This window comes from Aythya fuligula, chromosome 2, assembly GCF_009819795.1.
Source record: "Aythya fuligula isolate bAytFul2 chromosome 2, bAytFul2.pri, whole genome shotgun sequence".
NCBI classification, from domain to species: domain Eukaryota; kingdom Metazoa; phylum Chordata; class Aves; order Anseriformes; family Anatidae; genus Aythya; species Aythya fuligula.
In genome coordinates, this window is record NC_045560.1 from 45,766,055 (window position 1) to 45,783,844 (window position 17,790).

Consider the following 17,790-nt stretch of genomic DNA (forward strand, 5'->3'; position numbering starts at 1 on the left):
ACAAAATACAGCGCAGCCTGGATTGCCTCCAAATTGAATTACTGTGGATCAGGACTGATGAGACAAATCTGGGATTTGATGGTGATTTGTGTTGCAGAGCTACGGGCTGGTCTTTCCAGAAGTCTGGAAGAATCAAATGAGAAAGTCAAACACCTGCACCTATTGGAAATGGATGGGCAGAGGTTGTTGAAGAGGTTGGCCCTGTAAAAATAGCTAAGAAACTTTTGCAAGCAGAGATGAAAGCAGCAAAGGGTAAATGATAGCAAGTAGATGGAAAAGATATAGACATCCTTCCTTGTCCCTGAATACATTAAAAGAAAAAAAAAAGCTCTTTTGTTACTGAAAATGATCTTTTCCCCCTACCTGCTAGCAAACAAAAATCTAACACTCTTACCTGTGGACAAAAATAATCAAAGGAAATCAATATACTTATAACAGAAATCATATGTCAGGTTTTGGCACAAAACATACTTACACTTCTTTTTTTCTAAAGAAAATAGTGATATCCTACTTGTTCAACAACACCCCACATTCATATTTGATAACAAATAATAGGCTGTTATGTCAGCCGTGTCTTTTATTTGGGATTCCTGGCTGAAACACTTCCACACTTTTACTGCAAGTTAGAATTAGAAAAAGACCTTCTTTTTCTTTTCCTTGCCGAAGTGAGGAAAAATTACTATTGTCAGGACATCAACGCTGCTGTGGAACACTTCTGGAAAGCTGCTGTGATGGGGGGACTTCCAGTGGAGTCACAAGGGCAAAAAGTAATGCGTGAGTGAACCAGAATCCTAAAGTATGCTTTGTGACCAAATGCACTTACAAATCTCTAGAAAATGCTGAGCTACAGAGAAGAGATCCAGCAGTCTCTAATTGGTTGTATTTTCATAAAACCAGAAATATAGTGCTACAATGTCAAGGAGATAATTTTCTAATGGGATCAGAGATGGTGCAAGCAATCTTTATCAGACAACAGTTTTTAAAGTCTCACTTCCTGGAGTTATAAGCTATAAAGCAATTAGTTTTCATTAAAAAGCAGCCCCAACCTTTGAGATTGTAAAAACATGGGTTTTCTTTTCCTTCACTCCCTGAAATGCAGAAATCAGGGATAGCAAATAGCATAGCTTATTTTCTTTTTCTGTAATTGAAGAAATAGTATAATGAATTAATCCCGTTGCTTGCTAGTTTTGAACCTGATCATAATTTTATGGATCTTTGCATTAGGAATAAGAACAGCACAATCTTTGCAGGGGAACTTTGAACTTAATATAACACTCTGCAACTTGCTGCATGTCTCTGATGTTCACTGTGTGCTTCATTTCTGCTTCTGAAAAAATCCATGACAAATAAAGGCATCCAATCAAAGGCTCTGCATGCTCATCTGAATCCGGACAGAACAACTCCACAGGAAAAGAGGGGTAATTTAGAAGGAAAAAGCAAACAATTTTTTTCTTTGCCGGTGTTTATATGACAGATGGTGAGCAGAATCCTGGGTAATCTGTTAGTCCTTGTGAGTGAAATCAATTAAGTTTAGAAAAGCTATTTATTGCCAGGGAGATTAAAAAGTAATTAGCAATTATAAAGAAATCTGTAAGGGTACTAATTATAACGAAGCAGTGAGTTTAGTTCCTGGACAGGAGGGAGGGTCTAAATACAGGGGAAGCTTGTATGTTATCTGTTGTTTATTAAGGAAATAGCAGGCACTATCTTTTTGCTGTCATGGTGATGATCTCTGGAAAAGCTTCCTGGATTTTTATCGTGATGCTGACACAATAACAACAGCCCTAATACCAGTTTATTAAAACCCCAATACAGGATTAAGTGCTTAGCTAAAAACATTTAGCAAGAGATAGGAAAAGAATTGAAAATCTTGCTACTTTTGTAATCAAAACTTTCCCTGCAATTCTTTTTATTACTTTTAGCCACCTACTTGTACCATTGTAGTCATTCTCTCTCCTGATTTCAAGATCTGGCCATAAGGTATTTCTGAGAATAATTTTATTTGATGCCACTAAGTTTCTATGAGGGGTACATCTGACTCCCAGACAATAATCCAAAACCGTATTTCATTTGTTCCAGCCACATACTATCCTGAGAAGTTCTTGCAGGAAGCAAATCTTTTTCTCGTTTAAAAAGTCCATTGTTTTTACGTCTGCAAATTCTGTTAATGAAAGCACTCCTTCAAACGTACCCGAAGGAAATTTATTTGTGGAGAGCTTGTTATGGAGGGAGGCTGGATGGTAAAGGAGCAGCTGTGTCGCCACGCATGGTGAAATGGAAGTTCTGCAAGCAGCCCAAAGCAGTTCCCAGTGCAAAGCAATTCACCAGGTGACCACTGGTGAAGTTTGACTGCTGGAAAGTACACATGAAACCTCAGTGTAAAGGTGGTTGTGGAACATTTCTATTATCAATATGGGCATAAACAAGGGAAGCACCTAAGGTAAAGAAAAAGGCAGCAGCAACAAAATGCTGGAGGTTGTGGAAGATGCTAGTTTGTTGAAAAGTCTTATCATGCCATGAGGGGAGGTCTTCTCAGGCACCTGCTGTCCAGGGTGCCCGAGTTTCTTCCCTGCTGTGCTACTGTTGTTATTCCTGACTTTGATAGACACAGTAAAACAATAACTGAATCTCCCACTGTTTTGGTGCGATGTGGTGGTGCCCTTCAGGAAGATAGCTACTGCCAGTAGTGAGTGCCTCAAACAGCAGGAGGAGTTCCTTGCGGCTGAGGGCTTCTTTAATCTAGGTTTCTTTGCTGGCCTGTTGTAAGAAACGCTTTTCTCCATGTAAACTTCTCTCAGATGGCTGTGCTGAACAAATATACCTTATTTTTACTTTCAGTCGCCAGTGAACATTCTCAGAAATGTGTTTCATTAAGATATGGGTGAGGTACATATATCCTCGGCACCTCTGGTTTTGAATCATCTCTTCAGTGCCTTTGTAAAAACAGAAGAAGAAAAAAAAAAAGCAACACATCAATATTCTGAAGCCTGATAAGTAATATTTAGAGGACTGAACTGAAATAATTGCGACAAGCATTCAAGCATTTAAAATTTTATATTCTAGTGTATAGTTTTCAGTGGTATATTACATGTTCTTCAGCAGAATACCTAAGAAGCTGCAGTCTTACTCAAAGTATAGCATTCTAAAAATGTGGTTTTTTTTTTTTTTTATATTATTATTTTTTATGGCTTAAGGTTTTTTCTTCTCTCTCTGAAAACTTTTAAAGCTTTAATATTTTTTTGTTTTAAGATTTTGTATTTTTAGTCATAGAATCACTAAGTTTTGAAAAGACCTTCATGATCATCTGGTCCAACCATCACCCTACTAGCAATATATTGCTGCTTTTCCATCTTTAAGACAGTAGTTGCTAATGAAATGTTTAGAAAGCTGGTATTTTTCTGAAACTTCTGGTATGCTCATGAAACTGACACAAGAACAATTCTCCCCTATTGACAGCAAACTTTCTTGATTAATGGGCATCGTAACCAAATCTGTGAGCACTTTCCTCAGGCCATTCAACATGTAAGCATGTCCTCTGTGTGAATGAATTTCAGATGATCTTTGGATTCTTCTTCCCTTCCCTTTTCTTTACAAATCCTGGGGTGATATAGGGTGATTGTGAGAGACAGGAAGAGATAGAAGAACTCCAGATATGAGGTGTAAGGTTTCTGAAGTTTGCAAATTTAATGCTAGACTTCCATGACCATGTACAGCGATTTAAGTAAGAATTGTTCAGTCTGAAAGCTGCTCAGTATTTATAGATTCTGTGTTTGTCAGTGAAGTAGGTGAATGTTCAATATGCCTGAAAACCAGCATACTTCAATGAAATACTACAAGCATTGATTTGGGGACCCATTGCTAAGCATAAGCTTAAGTACAAAGGGTGGTAGTAACAGAAGACTCCATTGCCTGCTGTTATCATAGCACGCCTGAACTCCCCATCAAAATTAGTCCTGTGAACATAAAATGGGAAGCATTATTTTTCAAACTTTTTAAATGGATTAGGCCAATACTGTAATCCCAAAAGACTGAAGGTCTAATATTTTCCTTTTTCTTCCCAGTGTTTTATTGTTACTTTTATCCTATCTTTGTGAGGTCTTTCATTCCCCCATACTACCTGCGCTTCTTAGAACATGAATAATTTCATGACTTTGTAAAGACCTAGAGATGAATTAAATTTGAGATGAAAGGAAAAGAGATTAATAGTGAACGGGAAAAAGCTTTCTGCTGTAAAAAAAGTGACTCCAATACTATACACTCACTGCCAGTGCTTTTTTTGAGAAGTATTTATGATCACAGATGTTTATAAGCCAAGACATTTCTGTTAAAAAATTGTGTGTTTAAGGGGTAGTTCTATTTATGTAGGGAACATATCCATTACAATTCATCTCCAGGTTTTACTTTTAGAACACTGCCACAATATTTTAGTATAATTTATTAAAAACTTAATAGGCTGTTAGCTCTCAAGTTGTAAATGAAGCATGTAGGAGGAAAGGAATTACTACTGTACAGCTCCTGCAACAGGGAATAATTACAGTCCTTCTAGGATAAGAAGGGGGTGGAAAAATACTGTGTAGTAAGTTCTGTATACTTTTTCCTCCCAGTGACATACTGATTCAGCTTTAAAAATTGCATATTTATAAGCTCCTGGTGAACATTTGATTCCTACCATGAGACTGATCTGCAGAGAAAGTGAATGGTTATGGTTGTGTAGGGCCATCCAGACCCCTCCAGCTCATCTGGGACACTTCATGGTTGTAGCTCTGACAGCTGGCAATTGCAGCTCTTGTGCATTGCCCAAGAGAGCAGATCTTAGGGACTTGTTTTCAAAAGAACTCTGAAAATTTTGGTATTAATTTAGTTTGCTGGCTCAGGTTCTGTAAATGTTGTTTCTATTGCACCTACTATTCCTAGCTGAAAATGGGAATGTTTTTGTCCGTGAGCTGTATTTATAGGTTGTGTCTGTCCCAGGGAGCTTGAAGTCAAGTTGGCCAACGATACGAGAGAGAGAGAAGAGCTGGAGAAGTGACCTGGCTTGTCAAAAAAATGTGCTAGCTTGGTGGCAGGCTTGGGAAGAGAAACCAGACCTCCTCTGGCTCCTCCATAAGTATTTTATTCACACTGGATCAGTATTGCTTGTATACTTCATCCAGACCCCTTCAGGCTGATGGAGATCTATCAGGCTTCAATTCTCAGGGTGCTGAGTACTTCATGGATTAAGATGTTTTTCTCTAGAATTCACGTACACAGCCTCATTCATCCCACCTTATACCCTACATCCATTTCATAAAGACAAATTTTAATTTGTATATAAAATAGTTCAATTTGGATTCTGCATGTATTGAAAATTGCCATTTATTTTGGTTCAGAACTCCCTTTTTTATTTCTCGTTACTTACAAGAATTAATAATGTCTTGTGCTTTTATAAATCCCATGATGATTTTGAAAATCTCTTATAACTATAGTTATAACATCAAAATGAATTTTGTTCCAGTGAGGAAGAAAATCCAATTCTTTTCATTTGTTCTGTATAATTACTTATGAATTATAGTGCCTCAAAGGAGTGACACTTTCTGGCTTTTCTACCAGAGAAAAGCCATAACCTGTCTTTAAATTACAGATCTCTGAGGAGGCTGAACCTTCGTCTTCTTCAGAAAACATCTTTTAACCTGTGAATAACTAATGCTGGCTGGTTAAAAATAAACTACTAAATTGTCTTAAAATGGTTAACCCCAGGTATGTAAAACACAGACAGACGAGTGATTTCTCTGAAATATGGCTTTCATATCTGGTCTACATGAATCCGAGGGTAATGTTTTCTCAGCAGTTGATATTTCCTACTGAATTGCACTAAGCAACTATAGAAGAAAAAGCTTTTACAGAACAAAATTATTTTGAAAGTTACTGGAGTTGATGGACGTTCTGCCAAACAAATCCCCTCTGTGTGGAGCATAGGGGTGCTTTTTAACTTCGGACTAATACCTTATTCTGTACAGCCCAGCTGGAAGAGCAAACTGGTGCTCCTTTTCTCTTTGAATCTGGACCAGGGCTACATTTCTGTCAAAAAGAAACCCGTGCTTCTTGAGCAGCTACTCCATTTCCAACATGGACTCTGCATCAAGTCTACTCTATTGGAAAAGGATAGAAAGCTGTTATCCACCTCCAGTAATATTCCTGCTACTACCAACTACAGTGCTAGTAAAGGTACAGTAACTGCATAAAACCTGGAAAAAGAGCATTTTTGAAGGGCTAGCGGCAAGCAACACTTGCTCAAGGAGGATATGCTTCATCCCACTGATTGCTAGAAAGCATTGCATGTTGCAAAACCGAACTGCGCATTTACAGCTGGGATTTTCACATTCATTGTGAGCTGGGCACTTAGTGTAGATGAAACATTTATTTTACAGATGCAAGACCTTCGTTGCCAAATATTGGGGCATTGATGCTCTCTGGTCCTCTATAACTCTAAAAGCTGTTGACTATGTTACGGAGTCTATAAACTGGCAATTGGTTTACTTAGTGTGAGTGCTATAAGCTGAGTATCCACCAGCTGGCAGACAGAACAGGGGAGGCTGATCTGAGAAATTGTCCTTACATTTGCTCATCCTACAGGAGGCCAGGAATCTTACACTTCCTAGCCAGTAGTGAGTTATTCCATTATTACAGCTCAGTTAGCGCTTTGGGCCCAATTATTTCATATGTGTACTGTGATTCAAAAACTTAACCAACTTCAGATGTTGGCGGTTGCTGGCGTGCGACATGGACTCAGCCAGTCATTCTGCTATTAAGCATGAGGCAACTCGAAAGAAATGGTGGGCAAAAGACGAAAGGAGAATAGAAAGCCACAAAGACAGTGCAGCAGTTGGTGCTCTTCCACTGGCAAAGCAAAGTCTTGTTGACTATCCCTCAGTCTCGATGTTGGTAGTATTTTACCAGCAGCCACTCTTTCTTGGATCGGAAGGAAGGCTGTGAAGTTTGGGAAGGCTTTGGGGTGAGCTGTGGAGTGACCAGGCTGCCGGGGTGACCTTCCAGGTGTCCCAATCCTAGGGCACACTCGGAATTTCCACTGAAGCACCGGAGGATGTGAAAAGTAAGACAGATTACGCTGGAAGAAGACATCTGCAGCAGGTTAGCGTTTGCTGCTAACGACCATACAGCAACCGAAGACCCAAGACAGGAAGGTGCGGCAGAAAGGCGGCGTGTCCCCACTACAACACTACAGGACCCCACAAACCAACTGTGGCCAAGGGTGCAGAGGCAAGGGGAGTGAAGGCTTGGGGCTCCATGCCAACACACCGGGCGGCTCCTCACTGCCGAGATGCGCCCACCCCAAGACCCACCGGCCCCCCTCAGCCCCCCAGCGCTGCTTTGAGGGCACAACAGCCTATTTTAACACCCCACTGCCCCGCTGCGGGAGGCACAGAGCTGTCCAAGCGGCTGCCAAGGCCTCCTGTGGGCGCCTGGTGGCCCTGCGGCCATCGCCCCCCTCACGGCCGCGGCCCCCTCCCGCCATGCCCGGGAGCCCCGCCTAAGGCGGCGGGGCCGGGGGGGGGGGCCGTGCCGGTGCCCGGGCCAGGCGAAGGAGGGGAAGGGGCTAGGGCTGTGCTCCCCCCCACCCTTATTTTTCCTTTCATTTTTATTTTTTTTTCCCCGTTTCCCTCCCTTTCCGCGTGAATACGCGGTTGGGGAGGCAGGCGAGCAGCACTCGCTCCGCCTGGGCGGGGAAGCCGCTTGGAGGAGGAGGAGGAGGAGGAGGAGGTGCGGGGGGGGGGGGACATGAATATCTGCCGCTGCCTGCGACGCCTCGCAGCCTTTACAGGAGGCAGGACCCTGTGAAGCAGCAGCTACCCGGTGAGTACATGGCTGCTGAGGCACCCACCGGCTGCTCCTTGTCGCGGGCAGCCGTGGGGCTGGGGCTGGCAGCCCGCTCCTCACGGAGCCTCAGCCCTGCAGGGAAGACGGCGGCCCTTTTTTTCATTTTTTTTAGCAGCTGTGGGAGCACGGCCCTGAAGAAAGCCGGTTTGTAGCTCTGAAATAGGCAGGAGCTTTTATCTGGGCGGTTGGCAAGCGAGAGGCTTCGTGTGTTTCTTTTAAATTGTAGCAGGGGCTGTTTCAGGAAAATACTAAGGCTTACGGTGAATAAAGGGGCGATAGGAGAAGTGAGGCAGCTCTGGGTTAAGCATTAAGGAGCGAGCTGACTTCTGCAGGAAGAAACGGGAAGGGAATTGGACTGTGCTGTGAATAAATGGCCGTGCTTTTTGCGGCAGAGCTCCGAGATGTTTGATCTGGCAGAGAAAATCCACCGCTGCTAACTACACACAGCGCCCGGCGCTGCGGAGGGAGTGCGCCCTGTGGGGAAGGACACCGATCCCGGCGAATAGGACCGATATAGGACGAGCCCTCCTTCTCCTATCGATAATTTCATGTCTAAAAACGACCTTTTCACTGCCTCAGGTGCTAAAGCAGCGAGGGGAACACGCTTCTGCTGAGCGGTTCGGTCATTTTACGGACGCTTGTTCTTGGGGTGGGCACGGGCAAAGAGTGGCTTTAAGGAAGGCAGTTCAGAAAACAGATCTTAAAAAGATGTAATTTCTCCTGGTGATCTGCAGCAGTACTTCTGGAAAGCAGGTGCGACTGTTCAAATCCATATGAAGTTCCCACTCCTGCATTTGCAGTGTGATTTCACCAGATCAAGCAGGAGCAGCTGTCAATGTGGTAACAGCAGTGCTACCTGTATCTGAAAGCAATCCAGCAACTTTGCTTAAATACTGTATGAAGCAGAACTGAATCTGGGCATGCAAGCCCTTAGGTGTTGCCTACTTTGCTGTTGTCCCAGTGTGACCTATTCTGATCTGCTTTCTGTAGCTGACTTAGTGTAGGTGCTAACCATAAAGTAACCTATGCAGATGCAATGAAATAATTATGGTAAAACTTAATAGCAGCTATTCTGATTGTGATGAATCATGCTAATCATCTGTGTGAACAGCAGCTATTTCTTTCTGTGATTCTGTGTTATATTTGTCATTTCTAAGGATTTGAAAACAGCAAAACAGCAGAAATACCTTTAATCCTATTAAGAGTGATGGAATTTACTCGACCCTTTAAACTGGTGTTTGCTAAATTAATGCCAGGTATGAAATAGATTGAACTTTAGTCTTTCCACTGGAGAGATTAAAAAAAAGGAAGGCAATTACAAGTGTTACAATGGGAGAGAGGCAATCATGCAATTGTACATGGGATCTGCAGTTAGAATAGCATAATGCAGAATAAAATAAAACTCAAGCTTATTATTGAAAAAGGCCTTTTATTTCTGCTAATAAAACTGACATGCCAATATTATGCTAAAACAGCTGCAATAATGTGCATACATTAAAGATGTTTTATGTATTGACACAGCCTGCCTTGAAAAGTTTGAAAACACTGGGCAATCTTTCCTCTCCTGGCAACAGGAGGCAATATTGCTAAGTGCCTGTGCTGTAGCGTCTGCTCTGGTGCTGCCTTCCCTTGGAGGTTTTGCCAGGGCTGAATTTTGCCGTAACAGATAAGCTGAATCAGCAGGCATCATGTTCTTCACAGGCTGCAGCTGCCCATGGGAAGAGTTCAGCTAAGCCAAATCCCTTGGTGGCATGCAACAGACCTTAGTTCCATCAACAAAACCCAACAAACTCATTTTCCAAGGTAGCTCACTGCAGGTAAACAGAGTGTTCTGCGAGGATAAACCTAGAACAGAGTTTCTGACTGTGCTATAAATGGATTAATCAGTTACCAGGTAAATAGAGGCAATTAATGTATACATAAATTCTAGTGTAGATACTTGCAACTGATTTATTCTGGTCAGAATTAATGGATCTGTTTAAAAATTATTTCACTTTTTTGTTTCATGACATCCTTGTTTGTGGAATATATGAGCTACTATGTCTGGCCACACTAAATAATTAGATGAATTAATAAACAAGAATTTTATGAATAGTGTAGTGTTTGCCTTCAAAGCTCATCCTGTGATGGAGCACAATTCAAGACAATATGGTGCCTTTAACAGATCTCCGTTGAGTGATAAGGTGGGAATTTGACTGTAAAACAGAAGTTAGTGTGATTGGCACAAATTAAAGTGAACCAAAACCTATTTTTTCATTCCCTGAATTATTTCATAGGAAATCATGAGACAACACAGTTAGTGTGGGCTGGCAATATATAATTCAGTTGGCAGCATATGCTTGCCACACTAAATATACAAAATAAATAAATAACTAAACCAGTTAAGTTTTTGACTTAAAATTCACAAAAAGAAAGCTTCACGGCTGTGTCTCCTGACTGAAAACTAAGGTGTTCCTCACGCTTAATAGGTTAGGGGTACTAAACTAGACCAGACTGTAATTTTGGACCCGATTTGTACCCTGTTGTAAATAAAGCTCTTACAGTTGGAGTTTATGAAGTACTAGAATTTGGGATGTTGAGGTTAGAGGTGTTACCTATAAGTAATTAGTGACATAATGTTAGGGATATTATACTCCCCAATGATGATGGGAAGCTGTGATCCACCTCTTGCTTCTGGCTGATGGAGGAACTGGACTGTGCACTTAGCCATGTTTTTGGTACGAGTGTGATGCATCTCTGCCTGCTGGGTGTTCCTTGCTACTGGCAGGCTGTTTGTGTAATCCACAGTGGAAGCACTCATGGCCTTTGGTTTGCTGATGGCATTGATGGAAAGAAGTATTTGAGCTGGCACACTTACAGTTTTCCTTTGCAAAGCTCTTGTTAGCACTGAGTAAGGATCCAGTTTGTCTTTTGTCATTGGGGGATGAGATTCTCCGTGCTCTCTCATCACATCAGCATCAGAAGGCAGGTTTTGTCCAGCGTGCTGCAAAAATGAGGAAAAGATTTGCTCAAATTGCTTTGGCAATCTTTGGGAGCATGATGTAAAGGAAGAGCCGTAATAAAATGTCACTAGTGGGCAATGTATTGAATGCTGCATGCAGAACTACCGAGCTTGCTGTGAGCAGCAGTGACCGCCAGGGCCTTTTCTCACAAGAGAAGCGGAAGAGGAGTTGTGTGATCATTAGACTAAGGAACATCTCCAACATCCAGTTTGATTTTCACATTCCTTGTTTCATCAATCCATAGTGATGTTAGTTTCAATCAGAAAGAATGCGTGAGTTTTATTCTGAGGTGGGTACACACCCTTCTAGGGCACTCAAAGTGCTTTCGTTTTCAACAGTATTTACATCAGCGTAATTATTGCAGTTTTGGTATGACTTTAATTAAGGAGTTTGGCTGAGCAGCTCATGTTGCAGCATTAAGCTCTGTCTACTAAGGGAGGCTTTACCAGGAGTGGCCTGCAAATGAAGCATCACAGTGCTTCAGAGGAACAGGTAGAGTCTTAGGACTAGTAAAATATATTAGTTGTGGAAGACATGGGAGAACTGGTGGTGAAAGATGCCTTAAAGGATCACTGGCATTCAGATTGTAATCCAGAGGTAGTCCTCTAAACAGGACTAGATTTAGGTGTCCTTTATGATGGTTCTAAAATGGAAGTTATGTGGTAAGATTGATTGTGGGATTTAATAATACATGCACACATTCACATTTTTGCATATAATTCTTTCAAAACTGGAAATTCATAGCTATATTTGGAGTTGTTCTTATCTGAGAAATACTTGCAGCTTTGTCCCTGTTATCACTGGTCCAGATCAACATCCAGTGTAAACAGGTTAATCAAAATCAGCGGAGTGGTACCAGTGTGGCCTTCATGCACCTTGCCTGTTGACTTTCTACTTTCTAGAAGAAAAAACACGCTCGAGACACATAAAATAGAGGGATTTTGCTTGATCAGTGGCGTTCCTACTCAGAGACTTTGGAAGGGTGATACATACTATCTGTGTCAAGCTGCTAAAGCAATGCTTTTTAGCATGTTGTACAAAAACTTCAGATTAGAGAGGTGCAGGTAGAGTACTTGCGTACACACAAGAAACAGAAAAATGGAGCTGTGCTTTTCACATGGTAATATTTTTGAGGGGTAGATCTAACATCTGCAAGTAGAGCCAAGAGCAAGAGCACTTTTACATATTGCTCATACTCCTCTGCTCAGTGATTTATTTGTTGTTTTTGTTGTTGTTGTACCTATGTAGATGAACAGTGTAACTGAAATCAGGACAGAAGCTAATCAAGATAGATGTTTTCTCTAACAGTTCCCTTCGCTTTGGTTTCTGAGTAAATAGCTGAAGGCACATCACATAACAAGACACTTGAAGACACTCCAGGCATTTTGTTAGTTAACCTGGACATTACTTTGTGTAATGCCTATCATTATGTGGGACAAACACTGTAAAATAATAACACGGTATTATGTACAGAGGACTGAAAATAAAATAGATCCAAGGTTTGAATACAGATAATATTGTAGCATTCTGTATGTAATGGTAGACTAAGGAGACGTCCTATTAATTTCTCTGTTTTCATCAGTGCTTCAGCAGAGCCTGTGCATTATGAGGATAATTAATCTTACTGAGCAACCAAGAAAAAAAAAATCTAGATGTCTTTTCACAAACTCTTTATCATGCCTGCTGCTGTTGGCTCATTCTTCTTTGTTCTCCAAATCTATTCCTGCAGTCACATAATTGATATGTTTGCATACACTGAGTCCTTGTCCTATAGGAATTTGGCACATGACAACCAATTTATTTAAAAAAAAAAAAAAATTAATCAGTTATTTTAGTAGTGTTGTGGCAGTGGTATGCCTTTAGAGTTCTATTTACGTGCATACAGGTAAAATTTACGTCCCTTTTCTTATTCTATTGCCTCCTCCTGAGAAGCCAAACAATCTGGTCCATGGTTCCAGCATACGTGACTCCCTCATAGGTCCTGCCAGTGCCTAGGCAGAGAACCTGTTGCTTGGTTTTGAGAGCTTCTTTTGTTTTGGATGCCTAAATTTAAATACAAGCAGCGCAGTTACACGTGCATTCAGGAAATCTCACTGAGTAGTTCTACCCAAAAAAAAAAAAAATCCCTCTGCTGCTGAAAAAATTTGAGCAGTGTTCAAAATCAATGTTTTGAAGGAGTTTTTTTCTTTTCTGTTATCTTAATATGGAAAATGTCACATATGGAAAATGAAAAATATCACATACGGAAAATGACTTTCTGAAGAGTCAGCAAAGGAATCCTACAGAATAATCTATTTCTTTATCCACCAAAAACAATCAGTGACATACTGAAACACTGTGGTCTGTAAGTCATTGCACTGAAAGCTCTAGAGAGCAATAAGAGCCACATGGCACAGTGCCATATGTATTAAAATTGAGTGCCTTGTAGAATGAGATGGATAAACATCTTGGAATAACATACCCGCTTTTGTAAATTTACAGGTTGCACCAGTTGGCAAATTAAAAATCAGAAAACAAGAAGCTCAAAGAGTCGCTGTTACCAGAAAGGTCAGGATCAATGGACTTTGTGGATATAGATATGTTTGAAGACATCAGCACTTCCCATTACAAGGTAAAGCACAAAAGTGTTTTTTTTTCTGCCAGCTTGTTTCTCTTCAGCGCAGTGCAGCTAACTCTTTTGTGGCATTGCATGAGGTGCCAACTGAGCTGGTCTCTGAAGCTTGTTCAGTCTAGTGGCTCACTGCTAATAACTGTGGTCTACAAGAAATGTATAACCGGACAATATTCAGACCAGAAAAGGCCTAGGTTTTCAAAGTTAGTGACAAATGGGGTTTCTCAGAGCCTGTAAAATAACACACAAAGTATCTGTTCAGGTAGATCTACAGGTTGTATTTTTAGGATGTATCAATAGGAGCCGTTCCCTCTCCTCACCTTTTTTACATGTGGTACATCATCGGCTTCTGTGCTTGTTAATTGCCCAGCGATGTAGATTGAAGTATACTTGAAACCTGTGCCTCTTAGTGCTGCATCTTAATCAGGAGAAAATGTGTCTAAACTAAATGTTGTTAGAGACGCAAATTATGCCATTTTCTTGGTACAGTCTTCGTATTCTTTCACTTCTAGGATTGCTGTGTGATTTGTTTACAAGAACCGGTACATTTCTTCTATATATTCCAATAAAAATGTTAATGATGCATTGTTTTAAGCTGGTAGTAGTGGAGAACTTCATACATTTTCTTGTTATTTTTTGCCTCATGCCTGGAAATACTGCCATTTATTCTGACTGCTTCCTTTACTGAGTTATTTTCAGGAAATATGCATGCAAAACAGATTTTTTTAAAAACATGAACTGGTAGAAAGACGTGAAACAAGCTAATATTTTAAAATAAAATTTCTCCTCATTTTGAAGTATGTGTGGTTCTGCATGGCTAGGGGATGGTTGATTTGAGACTTCAGATTCCAACAATTCTGATCAACAGAGGATTGCTACAGAGCAAATATAAAACTGCAACACCAGCTCTGTGTTATTTAAGAACTCAAATTAGGCAGCTGTGCAGTTGCAAAAATGGGGACAACTACAACTGGTCTTAGCTGGTGCCTGCTGTAATCCAGGGAGGACTTTCAGCAGAAGTCTGTGTGATACTCCATGCTCACCTGCTTGTGGTAGATGGTGAAGGAACAATCTCTGCAGGGGATGCATTGCTGTTGCTTCTGCTTTGTACAGAAATACTGATCAGTGTTGTCTGTGTTTTTCACAAGCATGACATACAGTCTTCTCTTTGTTCTTTTGTGGAAGACCTAAGTTTTAAAGAGTTCCTCTTAAGGTGGAGAAGGAAACAAGTTATGGCATGACATCCTATAAAGTAGGAAATGCTCCCTCGTACACTGAAAGAACAGGAATGGAATGTATGAAATATTTAGAAAATGCACAGATAAGCATCAGCAAATAAAACGTACAAGGAAAAAACACATTGAAACTCTTGAGTGCTTGGGACATTCCAGTAACTTTCCACAATTGTTGCTATGGAATGTACGTAGAAAGACCATAAAAATCGTCAAGAGCTGCTCTAGATGACAGACAGTTCTCAGACACTTCTCTGAAGTTTCATTTCCCCTCCCATACGCTCAGGTGATGCCTGGTGTCCACGCATGGGTGCTCTGATGCAATCTGTATCACTACCTACCTACCATTGTTTGGTTCAACAGGTACAAATACTGCTCTGACCTGTACTGTCTCATTCTGTACACCTCTACGCTTGCATTTAGTGAAATCCCCAGCTCTAGTGCCAATCCCTAATATGATGTGGGCTGAGAGTTTAGAGCAAAAGCTTTGATTATGCATATGAAAAATGAGGATACCATTTTGTGTTTTCACCTTGCCTACTTTAATCTTGTGCCCTTCTGAATAGGAACTTCCAAGTCTGTGCTCTCTGGCACAGGAAGGAGCTCAGTGTTGGATAGGGTCTTTGGCTGTTGTGTGACAAGTAATCCTTCCAAATAGGATTTGCATTCCTGCAGCAGCCATTCTGGGAATGGAGAATGAATACAGAGAGAGAAATTCAGCTTACAGACATAGCTCAGGTTCAGTCCAGAACACAAGTCAATCACGGACAGAGTTGCGCATGAATTGACTCCTTTCTGAGAAGATCTGGTACTAGGGGCTAAGAAAAATGTAGAGGGTCAGAATGCCTGCACTGTCTTACTTAACTGGATTTATTGGCACATTTATTATGCACAGCAAAAATATTGTTACAGCCCCAGAGTTGCTTTGTTAGTTTTCATTTCCAAAGGATGTCATCCCTGCAGTAGTTGTGGTGTGGAAAGTGAGCCAGAAACCCAGCTACTTCTGTGTACTGTCTGTGTCTTCAATTAAAACTTCATTGCTCTTCAGTGCTGTTTACTGTCTGCTTTAAAACAGCAGAGATAGCAGAGTTACCATAGTAAACTGTTTGGATCATAGGCTGTGGGATAGAATAGATAGCTGGAGGTAATAATGCCATAAATGTAAGCTAGACCTTGAATCCCTGAACTTTCATATTGCCATTTACTTGTGGGCATTACTCTTTGTAGCCCTCTAGGTGTTTTTATCTTTTTTTTTTAATAAGAAATGTCTGAACCATAAAATAAAGCTGAGGAAGTAAAGGAATAGACTTCCTTCTAGTTTAGACTCACCACAGGTATATCCATAATAGCAGAAGTTATGCACGTTTCAGTTAATTTGTTTCAGCAATCTAGGTTTTAAATTAAAGCCTTTCTGGAAAAGCACCTGAAAACTACTGGGAAATAATATTAGAAGAGTTCAAAACTGAATAAAAATTCCCTTCAACTCATCAAAATGTTTTGTAGCTCTTGTTTTTCCTGCAGAACAGAAGGATGTTTGTTCTTCGTATTGAAGCTCTCTCATACTGACTTGAAACGTTTATTTTTGAATGTTGGGAGAACTGAAACCAAACCAGTTTATTTTGCTAGGAGTTCACAGCTTAGTGAAAGATTTCCATATCGTTCAATAAATTGACATTGTTTATGACTTGGCCACATCTTTTTTCTTTCTGATGCACTGAATTTCATGTTCCTATTTTTCTTTTTTACCGGTAATGCTGAGGAACCCCAGGCATTGTCGAGACATCAATAATACCAGGTCCCATGCCAGGCCTAGCATAAATGCAAATGCTCCTTTCTGCAAAGAGCATCCATCTAAGAGGCAGGAAAGACAAGAAGGGTACAGACAGACCCTGGAGTATGAGACAGGCTTTTTTCATTAGCACAGTAAGCAGTGGCTTCCAGTACTTTGAGGCAGCCAATTCAGACTTGAAAAAACTTGAAGTGATTGTATTTTAAGGTGGTGGAGAATCAAAGTATTTCATCCCTCCAGCTAGAGAGGGATCCTGAAGTTGCCAGTTATGTTGCTGTCATACTCCCTGAGCAGTGTTTTGATTTGTGTAAGAGCAGTTTGATATAAATCGACGCGGAAATGGAAGCAGCTTCTTGGCAGGGGGGTGGAAGCTTTGTCTTTTGGAAGCGAGGGTGACACAGAGCTTGCTTGTCCTGCAGTATAATTCATCCTGACATTTGCTGGCACGGTAAGTTCGTACTAACTGCAGTGACACTTGCCCTGCGTGACATAATTCAAAACACTTTTTAATAATATTTCTGCTTGAATTGAAAACAGCCAAACTGTCTTGTCTAATTTCAACCTGTTTGATCCCTCATCTCCAGTGGTAAATTCTGCTTTGCAGCGTTTCCTTGTGCTGCCTGAAGGAAAAAGATGAGATAGCGACTCGTAATCCAGGTGCTCTTTGCCATTGACGTAACACCATCATAAGATCAGGCTAAAAGTCACTGATCCTTCATCAACTAAATCCTGAAGGAGTTCACTTCAGGAGGTAACCCTCCCAAAGAAGAAGTGTTGATGTACAAGTAACAATAAGGTGGTTTTGTACATTCCACCATTTATTACTACTGACATTGGACACCAGTCACAAAACCTAGTATTTAAAAACCCATTAAAAGGAAAATGGCATGGAGTGAGACCAGAGCCTTCACAATCAAAAAGGCTGCTGTTTTCGTGTTTTCATGTTGGTCAATGAGAGGGGATTTTTAGAACTGTGTTTTTAATTTGTTTCTCCAAGGAGAGTCTAATTTCTTCAGCGAAGAAGAATGCTTAAACACTTGTTGCCACTTAGGCATCTACTTGAGTAGTACATGATACGCTGCAGTTATTTTCCATCGAGTCTTCTGGAACTATAGCTGCTTTTGATAACGTTTTGTTCCTGCTGGTGCCACCAGATATGCAGAATTCACTCCGCTTGGTGATTTGCCCTTCTTTGTTACTATTCCTACTAGTAAGCACTGATGCTTCTGTCAGGATGGGAGCACACTGGTGTGTGTGATGGGGGTGAAAGTCTCGTGGGTG

General features: G+C 40.9%; 1 protein-coding gene across 2 annotated transcripts in view; it reads left to right on the forward strand.

The window, feature by feature from the left end:
- The first annotated feature begins 13,367 nt into the window (after positions 1-13,367).
- The window catches only part of TMEM108 (transmembrane protein 108), a 139,304-nt gene continuing 134,881 nt past the window's right edge, over positions 13,368-17,790 (forward strand). For both annotated transcript variants that reach the window (XM_032183140.1, XM_032183144.1), the window contains exon 1: positions 13,368-13,488. The gene's annotated coding sequence lies outside the window, so the exon portion shown is untranslated. The remainder of the gene's footprint in view (positions 13,489-17,790) is intronic.